We start from the raw sequence: 19,642 nt of genomic DNA, 5'->3' as shown, positions 1-19,642 counted from the left end.
CTGAAACTAGTTTATCACTGCTTCCCTGTTTACATGTCTCTGATGTGGGGTAGCTGTGCCTTGCAGGGCTCTGCTTGTAAATCTTGGGTGTGATAAGCCAGTATTGGCAGGTGTTTGCAGGACTTGTCTTACAGTGTTTTATGGCCATCTGCTGTGTTTCCCAAAGGGCACAGCTTATCTCTGAACTGCTTTGCCTGAGGTCTTCTTGCCCTCATTGTTGTTCCTGCCACATCTGCTGGCAGAACCTACCCCACCAGATACAATTAGTCACCATGCCATCTCCACCCCCATCCCCATGCAGATCCTTCAGATGCTTGAAGCTACATGGACGTTCTTAGGGTTTTGTGCCAAGAATGTGCCCATTTTAGCACTAATGTTCCACATCCTGGGAGCCCCTCACCCTATTGCTGCTCACCTGTACAGCTGAAGAGCATTCCTCCCACAGAATCAAAGCACTCCTACAGCCATGTAGGGCAGCAGCCCAAGCTCCAGAAAGTATCAAGTTCAGAAGGAAAGAACCAGAACAAGAACCATCAAAACAACATCAGAAACCTAAAAACAAAACAAAACAGTGGTCGTTCTTTTCTCCATTGGACCAAGAGGGGTCAGACTCTGCTGGACCAGTAAGTCTTACTCACAAGAACTTTTCAGACTCTAACTCAGTGCCTTCAAAGGCCTTAGGAAGTCCATCTTACTGTGACAATTCCACTTCTTTCTCAAATGAAGGCAAATGAATCCCAAACTAAACAATAGTCACTTAAGGTTTCAGGTACACATTCAGAGCCATTGGCAGTCAACTGCTTGGAGCCAATACAAAGAGGGTGCAGGCATGCAGCTACTTTCAGGGAACTGGCAGGCTGGCAAGTCTTAGAGTAGATCTGGGAACAGCACAGAAGGGCAGGCAATGTGACCATCTCAACATGACAGGCGGGAGTATTACAGGAGTTCAGAGCGGGACAGGCTCTTCCCAGGCATGAAAAAGTGATCTTTGATCCAAGCCTTGATAGGTAAGAATGTTGATGAGCTCACAGAGATGAAAGGCAACCTTTCAGATGGAAGAAATAGTTTGTGGGAACAGCAGGGTGCGCACACTCAAGCAGGCGTTAGCCTGGCACAGTAGGTGCTCAGTTCCTGCAGCATTGTTGGGTGGGGAAGTAGGTATCTGCCAAGCAAGTGGTGTGTCACTGCCAGAGCTTCCAGCCTCACCTACTCTAGTCAGGTAAAGAGAAGCATAAAAAGAAGGAAATGGGGTTGCGGGGCACCCTGCTCCTGTGCAGCAGATCCTTGGGTGTTTTCTGTGAGGATGGCACTGCTGACCTGTTGGCAGCAGAACGCTGAGAGTCACCCTAGGCCATGTGGCAACAGGGTTGCAACACTGAACCATTTGTTCTAAATACTAAAAGCCCTGAAGATATGGCCTCACCATCTAATTACTAGGATAAATGGGGAAGACAATTACCGTTTACTTGGCCCTCATTAAACTAAATCCACAACTGCCACATGGCATAGCATTATTTATCCATGTGTAACCATGGAGGGGGCAGGGAGCCAGGAAATAGGTTACTATAGTAATTTTCCTCACCAGGTCATCACTTAAAAGGGTTCTAAAGCTGACACATACCTCCCAGCCACTACAAAATCAGATGGGGCTGGGTGGCGTGGGTATTCGCCAGCTGAGGGGGTCTTAGCATTATCATGCTGGAAATCATGGGTTGAGAAACACTGGAAAATATTAGAACCACAGGACCCATAAAGGTGATACAAGTTAAGGGTTATGAACATCTGGATCTTTCGGTGTCCCAGCAAAACTCTGATTTATTCACAGAGGCCTTGTAACAAGAATAGACATCTATTGGGGAATCACCTAGGGATCTAATCTCACTTTTTAGCTGAAAAGACTGAGGTCAGAGAAGTAATTTAGTTTCAGTCCACAAAGCTGAGTTGTGGGGAATTTAGACTGAAATCCATGCTTCCTGAATCCTACTCTTTCCTCTTCACACCAGTTGCTTATCTTCCCCACACACTGTGGACAGATTGACTTCCCCCACTGGGACTGAACATTGAAAATGAAGCTCATGATCTATAAGCACTGGGATCTTGGACCTGAAGATGAGACCTATGTTTACTTCATGTGAGGCAGTAGCTTCAAAGGTACATAATTATCTCTACCTAGAGGTCACTGACTTTGTCAACCAGTAGTAAGTTCTTCAGGGAAAACATGAGGAAACCCCCACCTGTGTATACCTGCATGGTGCTAGTTATCAAAGGAAACACCAGCGATTTTAAGAAAATGTGGCTGAGGGCAGAACCCTCTGCTACTTCACCCTCACACTAATATAAAAGGAGAGAAGAAAGTCACTGTACAGATATTCCAGGAAAAATAAACTTTATCTTTATAGAGGAGCTGAATCAAAGTGAAGATTAAGAGTAAAAAACGAAAGAGTTGCAACTTCCTGTTCAGCAATATTGACCAAGAGAGTGATAGGCCCTGGGGTCTCCCAGGATGTCTTTCCTGGGAAGGGAAGACCAGTATCCTGTAGGCTCACCATCTGTTCCAGCAACTATCTCTATGGATGCTGCAATGTCCATTCACATCAATTCTGTCCCAAGGAGAACATCAGTTGCCAAAAGAAAGCATATGCCTTAGGGCATGTGTGTGCAGGACTTGTGCAGCCCCAGACCTTTCCTTTAGTCACTTGAAACCCTGTGCAACAGTAAGTCAATGCCTGTTTGTGAAGCATCTGGAATGCGATTAGTGTCCAGCTAGCTTGGCAGTGCTCACCTCAGGTGATGCCTGGAAATTACATGAGGAGCCTCTGAAAAATAGTGTGATTTGTACCTCCAGAGATTCTGGTTTCACCTGGGGCAGGACCTGAGCATCAGAATCTTCAAACTTTTATTTTAATGGGTAGCCAAGTGTGAGAGCCATGGAGGTAGACGGAGACATGGGGGAAGGATGGAAAGTCATCTAAAGATCATTCTGAGGGTGGCAGTGGTGGCATCTCTTCTCTCTGCATCAGAATAATCTCCTGGCAGTTCATTCCCAATGAAATATCTGTTTGGATTCTGATGATGATGATGATGATGAATTACTACTACCTCAGTAGAAGCTACCATTTCTTAAATGCTCACATGTATTAGATAATAAGCTAATTATTTTACATACATTTTTTTCATTAAAATCTCACAGTCACCCAGTGAAATGGATATTATTATCTCCACACTGTGACATGAGCAGATGAGGCTCAGAGTTAGTGCCAGTGGAGTAGGCATTAGCTCCAGCTTTTCTGAAAGGCTTCTTCTAAGCCCAGCACCCAGGAGGCAGGGTCTCCCCCACTTGGCCAACTGTATCTCTTATTTCAAAGTGTCTTCCTTCAAAGGGAATGTAAGAGAGAAACCCAGATAAAAGAAATATCAGTCAACCTTGCCTTTCAACAGAGTAGCAGTGGGAAAGGCTAATGAGGCAGAGTCTGAATAAAAGAATCTATATAAAAAGCTGCTCTATCTTTTTTTCAACTAAATATGGTAACTCCTATAAGGAGCTCAAGTATTGCATGCAGAAGTTCTACCAATCCTGATTTAAGGTTCTTGTAGCTAACCCTATTCATATCCTCCAGACCCTCAGAGAGCAAGTTCATGGCTGGAACTCCCTCTGACCACAGACCACAGATGACACCCTCCACTTTGTCCTGCCCTCACTCTCCTGCCTCTTGTCCTTAGTCCGCCTGGACTTTGATGGCCTCCCTTGACCACTCACCCACCCTGGACACAGCTATGCTTCCTACTTAGATCTTTGCCAGGCCCTAAAATACTGTTCCCATAAAGACCTGCTATGAGCAGCACTCTGCCTTGGATAGTGCCCATATCCATCTCCTCTGAGATCTGTAAACCTGGTGGGAGTGTGCTCGGCTGGATGCTGAGTTTAACAGTCTTTGATTGATGAGCACCTCAGACCCTGCAGTGGCTCAGCCACTCCTTCCCATTCATCCTCCCACTCCCTTAGATCTATTCCGTCCAGGTGAGTGCTTGCTCTGTTCCTTCTCCTCCCTCCCACATGTCTCTGCTCCTTTATCCACTTTCAGACTCGTTGGGTCTTTTCCATTCATTACTCATCTGAGGCCACTTCCTCCACCACCGAATGACAATCCTCTTCCTCTCCACCTGGTTCTTCAGTCTTCTAGAAACATGCTCAGGTGTGAGCATCATCAAATATTTTTTTCTACCTGATAACCTTCCAACTTCACTGTGGTCCTGAAACCTTGGTGTTCAAAAGGACCACCTGCAAACATGTCTGGAATGCAGATTCCAGTCTTATTACCCTGTAATGTATGACTCAAATATCTGGGGTGGGCCAAGAACCTTTTAATGAATATTCCCGATGATTCTGATGTGGTTGATTCAAGGTCCACACTTTGAGAAATAATTTTCTAAAGTCACTGTGCCAAGGGTCCACTATTTTTTTCTAAAGAGAACCCCATCCTTAAAATCTGTGCTTCTCCCCCCACCTCTTTCCTCATCATCCCTATAATCTGGTGTCCTGACCCCCTCCCACTTCACTGAAACCAACCTTAGGATGCTAATGCTATGACCTCATGCTTTCCAAATCAGTGGCTTGGTGTTCAGATCTCATTCTTCTTGCTCTATCTCTTGTGTTTGACATGGCTCCTTACCCATTTACCCACTTCTGGGAACTTCCAATTTCCTTATCTTCGTGTGTGTGTGTGTGTGTGTGTGTGTGTGTGTGTGTGTGTTAAAATATGCATAACATAAAATTTACCCTTTGATATTTTAGGGGTTTAATCCAGTGGAATATTGTGCAGATATGTCATCAAAATCCTGTTTTTATTTATTTTGGTCAGGTAGCCAGAAGTAGAATTGCTGAATCATCTGATAGTTCTATTTTTAGTTTTTTGAGGAACCTCCATATTTTTTTCTGTGGTAGTTGGAACATCTTACATTCTGAGGCATATTATCTTTAATCAGTTGATGCCCGCCCCCCCACTCACCCAATATGGCCTTTGTTCAATAACAAAGACAGCAGTTCACGGAAGAATCCACACCTCCCCTTCTGCCAAGATATCACCTGACATACAGAAGGTCTCAGGAGCCCTTCTCTGTGGTGAATGTAACTTAGAAATCCACTAAGTTGTTTGGGCTCGAAGTTACTTGTTAAATTCATATCTCATTGCTTTAGTAACCAGGTTTTTAGACAAAATAGAAGCACTAGAGTGTGTACTTTGGGGAGGGGGCTCCCACACCTCTTCTGAAAACTGTCCCACTGATACCAGATATGGCCCTGACAGTTCCAGAAATAACAGCTTTAGAGCTGACTGGACAAGTAGTGGATCCTGACTCAACAGCCAATTAATTTCTCCCTCCCAGGTATTTGGTTTGGTGAAGGAATATCTAGTTAGCTGGAGATACCATATTTATTCACTTCTGTCAGTTCCATCAAGGGGTTAGTTAACAAGGTACTTCTATGTGTCCCACCCTGTTTGAAGAGTAATGTGCTCTTCTGGGGGTGTCCATTTGGAACCATCATACCAACAAGTAAAAGAGAAAGCTGTGTTTGCAAAGAAATGTTCAAAGTGTAGATATCTCCATGTCAAACTAGAGGTGAGGGACCTGAGACAGGAGAGAGGACAGAAGGAGAGAGCCTGACCATTTCCAGGACCACTCCCTGCACTGTGCTTGCCCTTGGTCCAGGGAGATTTCCTGTGGCTTTCTAGTATATACTTCCTTCTACCACGCCCTTAGAGGAGGTAAAATGTTGGTTAATTTGTTTAAATCTGTTCTTCTGTTCCCAGAGCATGTTCAGAATGTTTCTTCTTTAAGGGTTTTCCCGAATTACTATCTAATGGTGGCAGTTTCCCTGCTGTGCTCCTACTCATGCAACAAGGATGAGCAGTTTAGGGAAACCTGTGCAGCCAGTGTTTTGCTTCCTACCGCTTCAACTCCTAGAACCCTGAACACTTCACACACCAAGTGATTCATGTCATGTTAACTTCCAAACACACTTTTACCAAAACTAACATCTTTCAAATGACCATTGAGAGTTGAACTTTAAAATCTTTTTGTAACTATTTATCTTTCCCAGTCATCTCGAATTAAAAAAAAATCTTAGTCTATTTGTCAATGTGTTTAAGATTCAAACATTCATGTGAGCTGGGCTGCTTTCCCTGGTCATGATGATCCTAAGTTTTCTCCTGCTCTTTTATAATTGGGAGACCTGGAGATCTGGTTATAGAGAGCATGTTTCATGTTCCAGAAGTTCATGAAGGAAAAGGTAGACTTAAAGAAAATGGGAAGGGATTTCAATGAATAGTTTAGTCATGTGGTTTAACCAGAAAGACTCAGAGCTTCTGCTGGACTCAGGATCCAGCCTGGTGATTGCACCCATGCTCTGAGGAATTCTGGGAAAGAGCAGAAAGGGGTTCAGTGCAGGGGGAAGGGAGGTGGGCAGATGCTGAGCCAAGGGCAGTCCTTCCACAGCTTCTCCTTCCCAGCAGACTCCAGGAATCTTAGGAACCTGGCTGCTGAGGAAACCCACATGAGAGAGTTAGAGCCACTTGTACCCTGATCTCTAGGCTTGAGCTTGAGAAACTCACAGACCAATCCAGCACCTGGTGCTCACTGTTTCTGTGAGGTGTTCCTGGCAGAGAGCCCTGCTGCTTGTTTCTACTGTCTGGCTGCATCGCCAAACAACAGAGCTGAGCAGCCACCTCAGAGACAAAGCCTGAAATATTTATTATCAGTCCTTCTGAGAAAACCTTTTTGCCAGCTTCTGTTCTTGACCTACATTGAGTAAAAAGCACCAGGAGAACTCTTGCAAGGGTTCTAGCACTTCTTCTTCCTTATGACTAAACCTACTTCAGACTGTAAATTTATGGGAGTGGCAAGTAAGTTAATTCTATTTGGAGTTCAAGTGGAAATGTTATCAGCAGCCATTCCCTTGATCAACATTGACGGCTTTCTTAGATAAGCTATGAATTTATTCTCAGGCTCCCCAAGGGATTTCATGTTTTTTTGGGGGTGGGTGCAGCCCTCACTCAACTCTGTTATAGTTGTTGATGTCAGGGAATGAGGTAAGAGGCATCTGGTGGAGGCAGCCATGGGCCACCGGCAAGCTTGCCTGCTCCTTACAGCCTGCACATAGTACTAGTAAGTTCACTCTCACAGTTCTGCAATGTGAAGTTCTGTGTGTGATATAAAACAAAAATGTTACAAAAGTTTGCATCCTCAAGAGGCTTACAATCTTACTAATGTTCTTAATAGCTCTACAAACATCAGCCAATTATAATTCTCCCTCAAAAAAACAGAAAACAAATAGAAAATTGGGCTCTAAGCATATCTAAAACAGGAGTGAACAATTAAGAAACACTGAAGAAATGTTTTTTGCTTTCAGCATATGTGCTGTTGGGAGGATATTACTTCAAATGATCAGGACATATTTTACTCAGAATTGTTCATTGTTCCAACAGGACATCAATACAATAGAAAGAACCACTTAATTATACACGTTCTGGGATAAAGTGGTAAAATTGCTGGCAGCTGACAATAGAAGGGTGTTAGATATGTGCAAGGACTATCCCATGATCTAAACTTCTGTAAGATCGATGGGCCCTTTTCCATTTGGAATTTGCATCCCCACTGCAGGCCTCCACTGTGGTCAGGCACTCGAGGAGAGATGATGGAAAGCTACAGTTCTATGGAAATAGAAACACATTTTTGGGGCAAGCCAGGCAGCAGTCTTTGGAGAATGCTTTGAAGGCAGAGAGATAGCCCTTTAGTTCTGGGCAAAACCCAGCTAATGCTATAGACACCCTGGAGGAAAAGCCTGGCCACTGCAAGTCTGAGCAGCTCCTGGAGGCAGGAAAACTGAAGGTTCTAAATGCTGAATGTCCCAAGAGGAAGAGACCCCTTTGCACCCACATGCTATTCCACCACCAGAGAAAGGCACCTGTGTGTTATACAGCCCACGACATACGGAATTCTAACTAAACAAACTGTAATTTTCTATTTGGAGGTGAGGCTGTAGCCATTTTGTTCTTTATTTAACCCCCAAATCCCTTTGTCACACATGACATTTGCAGCCAGGTTCAGGTGGTGTGCAGGTGAGGGAATTCCTGCAGAAAGCCTGCTCAGGCTCAGGTGGCTTGGGCCACTGTCACACAATTACTGTGTATGGTGCTCACTCACCCTCCAACAGTAATCAATTCTTCATTCTTTCAATACCAGATGATCAAGGGTGCAAAATGTTCATGGATCCTGTTTCTCCTTCTCCACTTTGTTCCCTTGGAAACACTTCCCCCAACATACAGCCCAGACAGCAGGTCTAAGTGAGAACTTTAGCCAGCAAGTCCTGGTGGGTGAACAGCTCACGAGGAAAGACTCACTGAAGAGGTTGGGTCTTTGGCCATTAATCAAAACTACTTAATTAGGTTCAATAATAATGAATGTAGCAAGGCAGAAAAATACATGCTGATAATTTTACAACAAAATTAGGCAAAGGCTTGAAACAAAACATGGGTGTTTTGCATAATCCCCAGAAGGACAGCAGGAAAAAAAATGAGTTCAGTCCCTCTAAACTCATTTCCTAATGCAATTATTGTATTCGAATTATTCTGTAATACATTCATTATGATTTATATTAATACCTGCTTCTGATGTAGGCTATTATCTCTTTCAGGTCTATTTCTAATAGTTACACCTTTTAAAAATGTATACACTTGCAATGAACTGTTTCTTCATAAAAACTACTTTATTAGGTGTCTTAAGAAGAATTTTCATTCCTGACACCTGACACCATATTTTTAGTTATTGCATGTTGGTCTGTTCAACCCCAGCAAGAATTCATTCCATCCCTCTCTTGTCCTCACACTGGGCACTCTGGGGGCAATAAAGCTTGCTACTGTCAGAAAGGCAGGCTGTCTGTCAGACCACAAGGGACCCTCAGTTCATGCACCACTGGACAGGCCTGGAATAAAAGAGCCCTACCCACTGGCTGGAACAGATCCAGCAGGCTATCACAGCTCTACTCCCATGTTGTTTCCATGACATATATATTATATGTACCAGAAATGTTTACCCAACCGGGAACACAAACCCAACCAAGGGTATCTTATCTTATATCAAAGCCATGTAGCCTACTAAATTAAAAAGTAGAAAATATTTCCCCTGTATCCTGATTTAGAAAATGCTGAGTAAATATAACCAAGAAAAAAGATAAGCAGTACATGTCACGCAACACCAAAAAGAGGAGACACAAACATGAAAGTATATACAAAGGAACCAAGTTAAAATAATAAAGGAAAGGTAAGAAAGGGACTGAGGTTTTTACAATTAGAATTTTCTTTAGGGAAAGTTTAAAAATGAAACCTGAAAATCTATTCCTAACAATATCCTGACGTCACTCCCCAGGACATCCAATTAGCTCTTAGGCTGGGTAAGCAAAGACAACACTGAATTACTAAAAGGGCATGTGTCTTCAGGATGTGGAATCACTGGATTTCCTTTCTGATGACTGCTTTTCCACACTTTGCTGACTGATTGGAATAATCTCTAAACCTACTGCCTGATATAAGTGGCAGACCTTAGTGGAAGACCACTAGGAGGCGGGGAGGACAAATACCCCATACCATTGGACTACACTGCCATTGCACTCACTGTCCTTGCCCTGAACCCTGCTGGACCACACCTGTAGGAGGTTTACCTTTGAGAGTTGTGTGTAGGAGGAGGGAACAGAAGGCCTTTAGGGGTATGTTGGAGCCAGATGTCTTGCACTGTGCATGACCTGACACTGAGACAGCCAAAAGCCTGTTGACCAGCACCATACATCCCATTAGCACTCTCCTGACCACTCCACTCATCCTACTCACCTGACTTACAGGATGCACTCCAAACACTCATTTTAATTAAGCTGTTTTGAAAAAGTTTTGGTGCCTCTTCAGAGTGAGCCTGTTTGAGACCTCCAGTATTCTTCCACTGGAGCACATATAAGAAACTAGGCCCCTGTTATTAAACTGTATTTGTGGCAACAATAAGCACTGGGCCCAGTGACCCACACTAATCCATTTTCTACCCTCAGGACCAGTTAGCATGAAGTATCTCAGCCAGGATGTTGCCAGACATGACCCTTGAGCTAGGAAGGGCCATTACCATGAGTTTCTGTTTCAAAGTTTTTAGGCTATGAAACTCTAACAGATATTGAGATATAAGGGACTAGGGGAAAGGGAATCAAACAAAAAGAGAAAAAGGAACTAATATTTACCTTTACTATCATAAGAGATTATTCTACTCCATACACTAGGACATGGTGATTGCCCAAGTGTTTAACTTTTATTGTAATTGCAAATGCCAGTGTGAACTGGTTTTTAGAAGGAGGTTGAATTAAAACTGCTCTGCCATTTAAAAAAATCTGATTAAGGGATTCCACTCTTCAGCTGGTAAGAGAACCCTGAGTTCATAAAATTATTAAGTAATCTAAATGAAGCTTAATAGCACTTAGGACTTCAAAGCACATTAACGCATTAACTAATTAATCAAAACCTTACCCCTTCAAGGTATATAAATAGCTATTACCTCACTTACAGTTGGAATAAATGAGACATAGATGGCAGGTTCGATTGCCCTGAGCCGAAAATGAAGTCAGTATCTATAATAAAAGACAAATAAAAAAAATTCTGAATACTTAGTCTTTGTTGCATTATTTACTCTTCTTCTCAAATTCTCTTTCCTTCTGCACCTCTTTTTAACATTTCACATTTGGTCTTGGAGAGATTTCAAATTGTTTCCTAAATGTGAATGCTTCTGATATAGGAACTTTAAAACCAAGGGGGTGGGCGTCCAGCCTCTGGTCAGACAGTGGAGTAGGTAATCACTATGCTCACCTTCTCCCATAACCACATCAAAATTACAACTAAACTACTGAACAACTATCATTCAGAACCACCTGAAATCTAAGTCCTATAACTAAGGATATAAAGAAGAAACCATGTTGAAACTGGTAAGCGGGTATAGACTGGGAATGGGATGGTCCCACACCCATGTGCGGTAAATAAAAATTGGGAGGGATGTCTCAGCTGTGGAGATCTTCCTTGAGGAGGAAGAGGTCCCAGCCCCATACCAGGCTTCCCAGGCCAGGATTCCAGTGGCAGGAAGAGACAGCCCCACAACTTCTGGCTGTGAAAACCAGCAGAAATTGTGGCTGAATGAGACAGAGAGTTGCTTAGAGTCCCAGGCATTCCTCTTAAAGGGCCCACACACAGACTTACTGAAAAACTCACTCTGAGCTCCAGCACTGGCACAGTAGCTTAAAAAGCATAAGGAATGTATGAGGAGGAGCTGAATTGTCTGGCTTCAGGTAGAAAGCTGGATGGGCAGCATTTTCCCAGACAGAAGTGCTGGCAGAGGCCATTGTTTCTTTGTTGAGCCTCTCCTCCCTCCCCCTTGCAGGCACAGGCTGGCACCAAGTCTGAGTCTCCAGCAACCTGGCTAACACTGTTTTTCCTGCCCTGGGGTTTTTCTGAGATCCAGCCTCACCCAACTTGTGGGCTGACCCAAGCTATTTACAATAGTTTTTTCTATACAAACTATCTGTTTTGGCTTATACTGTAGACTTTCTTAAAATCTCAGAAAGATTCACAGACCACAAGCAGAAGCATCTGACCTCGGTATGCCCCATGCCTCTGATTACGTAGCCCCAAGCCTGGCACTGGCAGCCTGCCTCAGTTCCCATCTTAGCCTCTCCTAGGCATCTCTGAGCCCAGCACAAGCAGTATCCATCTGCAGATCACCTTGAAGCTCATACCTGGGCAGAGCAAAGGCAGTGGCTGATTTGTCCTGCACCAAAGTCCCTCCCAAGAAGACCCAGACCCAACATACCTGGTGAACAGCTTCATACCACACCAGAGCACCACCTAACCACCTCCACATACAAAATACCTGAAGGTAACACTTCGCAGGCATCAGGATCCCACTAAAGCAAATCCTGTTTATAGGGTCAGCCTCTGCACAACAGTTCCTCTGCTCTACTCACAGCCAGTCCTCATAGCCAATCAGCCTGAGGTCAATTTGTCCCACTGATGTGCCAACAGCAGTCAAGGCTTAACTACAACTACACACACAGACCACATAGGGACACATCTGAAGCACTTCCCTCTGGTGACCAGGGAGACTGCACCATTGTGCCCCACAGGACACCTAGTACATTAGGCCACTTTACCAAGACCTAGTAAATATAGCAGCTGTACTTAATACATGAAAACAAATAGGGAGATGAGATAGCCAAAATAAGGAAAAAAGAAATAGCCCTTATAAGAAAGAACAGGACAAAAATCCAGAAAAAGAACCAAACAAAATGGAGACAAGCAATCCATCAGATGCAGAGTTAAAAACGCTGATTATAAGGAAGCTCAATAAACTCAGTGGCTACTTTAACAAAGAGATGGGAAACATAAAAAAGGAGATATAAAACATTTTTTAAAAGTCAGAAATGAAAAACACAGTAACTGCAATGAAGAATATACTAGAGAGAATCAACAGTAGATTACATGAAGCAGAGGATCAAATCAGCTATTTGGAAAATGAGATAGCAGAAAACACCCAATCATAACAGCAAAAATAAAAAGGAATCCAAAAAATGAGGATAGTTTAGGGGCCTTTGGGACAAGCATACCAACATGCACATAGGGGTACCAGAAGGAGAAAAGAGAGAGCAAGGGATTGAAAAACTGTATGAAAATACAATGACAACAAACTACTAACCTGGTGAAGCAAATAGACATATAAGTTCAAAAAGTGCAGACAATCCCAAACAAGATGGACCAAAAAGGCCCACAGCAAGACACATCATAAAATAACAAAGGTTAGAGACAAAGAGAGAATCTTAAAAGCAGCAAGAGAAAAGCAGTTAGTTACCTACAAATTTTATCTATCTATTAGAGGCCTGGTGCATGGAATCATGCACCAGTGGGGTCCCGGGACCTGGCTTGCACCCTCTAGCAATCTGGGACCCCTCAGGGATATCAGACTGCCAGTTTTGGCCTGGTTCCTGCAGGCCAGGCCAAGGGACCCTACTGGTGTATGAATCCATGCACCTGGCCTCTAGTATGCATATAAGATCTTTGGTTAATCTCTTCCTGCCCTCCTCCCTCCCCACTTCCCTTTGAGACTCATCAGTCTGTTCCATGCTTCCATGCCTGTGCATTGAGTGTCTACTCCCTGGTGGTCAGTGTGTGTCATAGCTACCGGTTGAACAGTCAAACAGAATGGTTGCTTAGGCTTTTATATATATGTAGATACATAGAAACAAAGAAACACAAGGGAGCTCCCATAGATTGTCAGCTGATTATTTCTCAACAGATATTTTACAGGTTGGAAGGGAGTGGCAGAAAATATTCAAAGTGATGAAAAGCAAGGAGCTACAGCAAAGCTTTCATTTATAAACAAAGGAAAGATAAAGGAGTTTATCACCACAAGCTAGTATTATATGTTGAAGGGAGTTGAAGAAGCAGAAGCAGGAGATGGATAAGAATAAGAATAAGAATAAGAATAAGAATAAGAATAAGAATAAGAATAAGAATAAGAATAAGAATAAGAATAAGAATAAGAATAAGACAAAGAAGGAGAAGGAGAAGGAGGAGGAGGAGGAGGAGGAGGAGGAGGAGGAGGAGGAGGAGGAGGAGGAGGAGAAGAAGAAGAAGAAGAAGAAGAAGAAGAAGAAGAAGAAGAAGAAGAAGAAGAAGAAGAAAATGGCCCTGAGATCCAAGATGGCAGCAGAGTAGGTGAAAGCTACACTCATCTTTGTTCATCTTCTCCCAGGACCAAACTGGAATTACAACTAAATTATAGAATAATAATCTGGAATAACCAACCAAAGAGAAATCTTATAACCAAGAATTTACAGAAGAAGCCATGTTGAAACTGCTCCAAACAGGTTGCCGAGGGCCAGTCACAGGCAGTGTCCTATGTTGGCCTGCACCAGAGTCACTCCTAAGAATCCCAGAATAACCATTCCCAGTGGCCAGCTTCAGAGTAAATCAGATCCGGATCCAAACAGCTTCACAAACTGCATACCCAAATGGAGATCTCAGCAGGCACCAAAACCAACTGAGGCGAATTTAGGTTTGTGTGATCAGCACCTGCACAACAGCTTGCATACTGTGGTTAGGGTTGAGTATCACAGTCAGCCACACACAAATGGCCCAATAGCAATCAAGACTCAATTACAACAGGAGGGCACACCTGACCCACTCAAGAAACATTCCTGAAGCATCCAGCTTAGGTGACCAAGAAGACTGCACCACTGGACCCCACAGGACACCTACCACATAAGGCCACCGCACAAAGACTGGGAGTCATAGAAGATCTATTTATACATAGAAACAAACACAAAGAGGCAGCCAAAATGGAGTGACAAAGAAAATGGTGCCAAATAAAAGGAACAGGAGATATCTTCAGAAAATGAGCTAAATAAAGTGAAGACATATAATTTGTCAGATATAGACTTCAAAGTAGTGGTTATAAGGATGCTCGACGGCATGAAAAGGGACATAGAAAGCATAATAGATTCTTCAGAAATGAATAATACAATAGCTGAAATGAAGAATAGAATACACTGGAAGAAATAAACAGTATGTTGGATGAAGCAGAGGAGCCAATCAGCAATTTGAAAACAAAGTAGAAAAAACACCCAAACAGAGCAGCAAAAAGAAAAAAGAATTTTAAAAAATGAGAATAGTTTAAGGGATCTTTGAAACGTCATGAAATGTAACAACATGGGCATCATAAGGGTACCAGAAAGAGAAGAGAGAGAGCAAGGAATTGAGAACCTATTTGAAGAAATAATGACCAAAACTTCCCTAACCTAGTGAAGTAAAAAGACACACAAGTCCAGGAAGCACAAAGAGTTCCAAATAAGATAAACCCAAAGAGGCCCACATCAAGACACATCATAATTAAAATGACAAAGGTTGGAGAAAGAGAGAATCTTAAGGGCAGCGAGAGAAAGACAGTTACCTACAAGGGAGCTCACATAAGATTGTGGGATTATTTCTCAACAGAAACATTTAAGGCCAGCGAGATTGGAATGAAATATTCCAAGTAATGAAAATTAAGGACCTACAACCAATTCTACTTTACCCAGCAAGGCTATCATTTAAAATTGAAGGAGAAATAAAGAGCTTCTCAGATAAGCAAAAAAAGCTCCAGGAGTTTGCTACCACCAAATCAGTATTTTAAGAAATGTTAAAGAGCCTGCAAGAAGGAAGAGAAGGAGGAGGAGAAGGAGGAGGAGAAATAAAAAGAGTAATATACCTTTGTGTAAATGTACCACAATTTTTTTATCCACTCATGTACTGATGGACACTTGAGCTGTTTCCAAATCTTGGCTATTGTAAATAACACGCAATTAACATAGGGGTACATATATTCTTTCAAATTAATGTGTTGGGTTTCTTCAGATATATTCCCAGAAGTGGAATTTCTGGGTCATAAGGCAGTTTCATTTTTAATTTTTTAAAGTAACTCCATACTGCTTTCCACATTGGTTGTGCCAATCTGCATTCCCACCGATGGTGCATGAGGGTTCCCTTTTCTCCACATCCTCACTAGCACTTGTTGTTTGTTGATTTATTGATGATAGCCATGTGAGAAGTGATCTCTCCTTTTAGTTTTAATTGTATTTCTCTGGTTATTAGCGATGATGAGCATCTTCTCTCTTACTTTTTGCAACAATATGGATGGGCCTGGCAAACATTATGCTAAATGAAATAAACTAGTCAGAGAAAGACAAATACCATATGATTTCACTCATGTGGAATCTAATGAACAAAATGAACTATCAAGCAAAACAGAGACAGACCCATAGACAGAAAACAGACTGACAGCTGTCTGGGGTGGGGGGCAACTGGGGGGAAGGAGGCTGGAGGGATTGAGCAAGCAAGAAAGAAAATCTCATGGACAGCAATGTGGTGATTACTGTGGGGAGGAGGCTGTAGTGTGGTGAATGAGGGATAGGGGGTACAAATGGTGATAGAAGGAGACTTGGGGTGATGAATACACAATACAGTGTACAGATGATGTGTAATTGTACACCTGAAACCTGTATTATTTTGTTAACTATTGTCACCTCAATAAATTCAATAAAAATGAATAAAATAAATAATATAAAATGGCACTAACTACATAACTATCAATAGTTACTTTAAATGGAAATGGAATAAATGCCCCAATCAAAAAACAGTATGGTTTAATGGTGAAGGAAGCAAGATCCATACATATACTTCCTACAAGTGACCCACTTCAGATCCAAGACACACAGGGACTGAAAGCAAAAAGACAAAAAGATATATTTCATGCAAATGGAAATGGGGGGGGGGGAAACCTGGGGTAACAATACTTACATCAGACAAAATAGACTTTAAAACAAAAGTTATAACAAGAGACAAAGAAGGGCCCAGCAATTCCACTTATGGGTATTTATACAAAGAAACACAAAACATTAATTCAAAAAGATATATGCATCTATATATTCACTGCAGTATTATTTACAATAACCAAGATATGGAAGCAATGTAAGTGTCCATTGGTAGACGAATTAATAAAGAAGAGATGGTACATATTTACAATGGAATATTGCTCAGCTATGAAGACGAATGAGATCTTGCCATATACAGCAACATGGACAAACCTAGAGGTATTATGCTAAGTAAAATAATACACATAGAAATGACAAATACCATATCATTTCACTTATATGTGGAATCTAAAAATCAAATTAAATGAACAAACAAAACAGAAACAAACTCATAGATACAGAGAACATTTTGATGGTTGCCACATAGAAGGGTGTTGGGGTGATGAATCAAAAAGGGAAGGGATTAAGACGTTCAAATATCCAGTTATGAAAACAGTTCTGGGGATGTAAAATATAGTATAAGGAATATAGTCAATAATGTTGTAATAATTATGAATGGGGTCAGATAGGTATTAGACTTATCAGAGTGAGTACTTCCTAAGTTATATAAATGTCTAATCACTATGTTATACACCTGAAAGTAATATATCATATGTCAACTGTAATTGAAGAAGAAAACATTACTTAAAAATAACCAAGGAGATTGAAACTGACTAAAGGTATAACAAATTGGAATGCTGAAAAGGTCATATCTTCTGCAAGGAAAGAAGTTAATCTGTTTTAATAATGAGCTTCATCTGGATTTGCTTATGCCATTTGTTAGAAAATATTTTCCCAATTGTGTAATGTTAATGCAAGATTTCATGAATAGAGCCCTGCCGGTGTGGCTCAGTGGTTGAGCATCAACCTAGGAACCAGGAATCCACAGTCAGGGCACATGCCCAGGTTGCAGACTCAATCCCCAAAAGAGGCCATGCAGGAGCAGCTGATCAATGATTCTCTCTCATCATTGATGTTTCTATCTCTCTTTCCTTTTTCCTTTCTCTCTGAAATCAATAAAAGTATATTAAAAGAGATTTCATGAATAGAAATATAAACTATCATAAGTAACATATTCTCAATCCTGCCATCAACATGGAGTTCGTGAAGTGCTTGGAGCACCTGGAGGAGTTTTACAACCTGCTGCGCTTCCGATGGGGGGCCAGCATAAGGTGATACCCAAGATGGACCAGGACTTGCTCAGCAGCATATTGAAAACTTGTTACAAGTACCTGTATCAGACCAGTCGCAGTTTTGCAGCCATTATCCAGGTGCTGGATGAAGAAATGCACCATGCAGTATGCATATTTTATCTGGTTCTCTGAGCTCTAGACACTTTGGAAGATGACATGACCATCAGTATAGAAAAAAAGTCCCACTGTTACAAAACTTTCACTCTTATCTTTATGAACCTGACTGGCGATTCATGGAGAGCAAGGAGAAGGATCGACAAGTGTTGGAGGACTTCCCAAAGATCTCCCTCGAGTTTAGAAATCTGGCTGTGAAATATCAAACAGTGATTGTTGACATTTGCCAGAAAATGGGATTTGGAATGGCGGAGTTTTTGGATAAGCACGTGACCTCTGAAGAGGAGTGGGACCAGTACTGTCACTATGCTGCCAGGCTGGTGGGAATTGTCCTTTCTCGTCTATTCTCGGCCTCAGAATTACAAGACTCCTTAGTTGGTGAAGACATAGAGTGTGCCAACTCCATGGGCCTGTTTCTGCAGAAAACAAACATCATTCGTGATTATCTGGAAGATCAGCAAGAAGGAAGAGAGTCCTGGCCTCAAGAGGTTTGGAGCAAGTATGTTAAGAAGTTGGGTGATTTTGCTAAGCCGGAGAATATTGACTTGGCTGTACAGTGTCTGAATGAACTTATAATAAATGCTCCACACCACATTCCAGATGTCATCACCTACCTTTCCAGACTTAGAAACCAAAGTGTGTTTAACTTTTACGCTATTCCTCAGGTAATGGCCATTGCTACTTTGACTGCCTGTTATAATAATCAGCAGGTGTTCAAAGGGGTAGTGAAGATTCGAAAAGGACAAGCAGTAACCCTGATGATGGATGCCACCAACATGCCAGCTGTCAAAGCTGTAATATACCAATATATGAAAGAGATCTACCACAGAATCCCCAACTCAGATTCATCTTCCAGTAAAACAAGGCAGATCATCTCCACCATCAGAACACAGAGTCTTCCCAGTTGTCAGCTGACCTCCAAAAGCCACTACTCCCCCATTTACCTGTTGTTTCTCATGCTCCAGGCTGCCCTGAGCTGGCAGTATGTGAGTACCTATCTCAGGTCACAGAAGACTATGTCCAGACCAGATAACACTGATTTGTTGACCATGAAATAGACTGACCTTTTTTCAAGGATGGATATTGATGTCCCCTTTTCTTCCCTCCTGCTTTAATCCTGTTATTCTGTGGGCTTGGACCCTGGGAAACTGTGACGTGCAGATGAGAATAAAAGAGGGCACCTCACCCTCAGCACCTGGGACCTGGGGTTGTGTTCACCTGTGCATGGTGGCCAAGGTGAGCACTCAGTGGTGCGGGTCGGGAAGTGGTTGAGCTGGGACTGCTGACAGATCTGTGTGCATCCTGACTAGAGTTATAATTAAATGTATTTAATTTGAAACAAAAAAAAGTAACATATTCTCATCCTTCCTAAAAAAGGTAAATCTTTTCCCAGTGTCTATATTATATAAATCAAACACATGGCAACACAACAGAGCTAGTCTTAGAACATTGCAGATTTCTCTGAACAGTAAATTTCCCAACTTTTTCAGACAATATTTCTTCAGTGCTAACACCTGATTGTCTCTAAAACATTCAAGACATGCAACCTCTGATAAAGGGAATCCAAGTGAACTTTGAGATCACTGGCTTCAATCCACTAAAGTGACAGGTAAGAAATCTGAAGTCAGAGTGCTCGCTTTGGCAGCACATATACTAAGAAATCTGAAGTCAGAGAAATGGAGCAACAAGCACAAGGGTTCAGGTCTCTAACTCTCAAGCCACTCCTTACATAGATAAAAGGAAACCTATTTATGATGTTCATCGGCCTATAATTTTACAGATGGCAATTAGAGGCAGACCAGGAATAAAGGCAGACCAGGAGCCCTTATTCTCGGCTCAGTGTTCTTTCCACTGTATCATGTTGGCTTTGCAATTTATT

General features: G+C 42.2%; 1 pseudogene across 1 annotated transcript; it reads left to right on the top strand.

The window, feature by feature from the left end:
* Nucleotides 1-17,551: 17,551 nt before the first annotated feature.
* LOC308241158 (squalene synthase-like) lies at nt 17,552-18,796 on the top strand (annotated as a pseudogene). Its single transcript has one exon. The product of its transcript is annotated as a squalene synthase-like (transcript).
* Nucleotides 18,797-19,642: the final 846 nt, after the last annotated feature.

This window comes from Plecotus auritus (assembly GCF_963455305.1).
Source record: "Plecotus auritus genome assembly, chromosome: 2".
NCBI classification, from domain to species: Eukaryota; Metazoa; Chordata; class Mammalia; order Chiroptera; family Vespertilionidae; genus Plecotus; species Plecotus auritus.
Note: the sequence above shows the minus strand (reverse complement) of the source record. Positions and strands in the feature narration are given on the sequence as shown.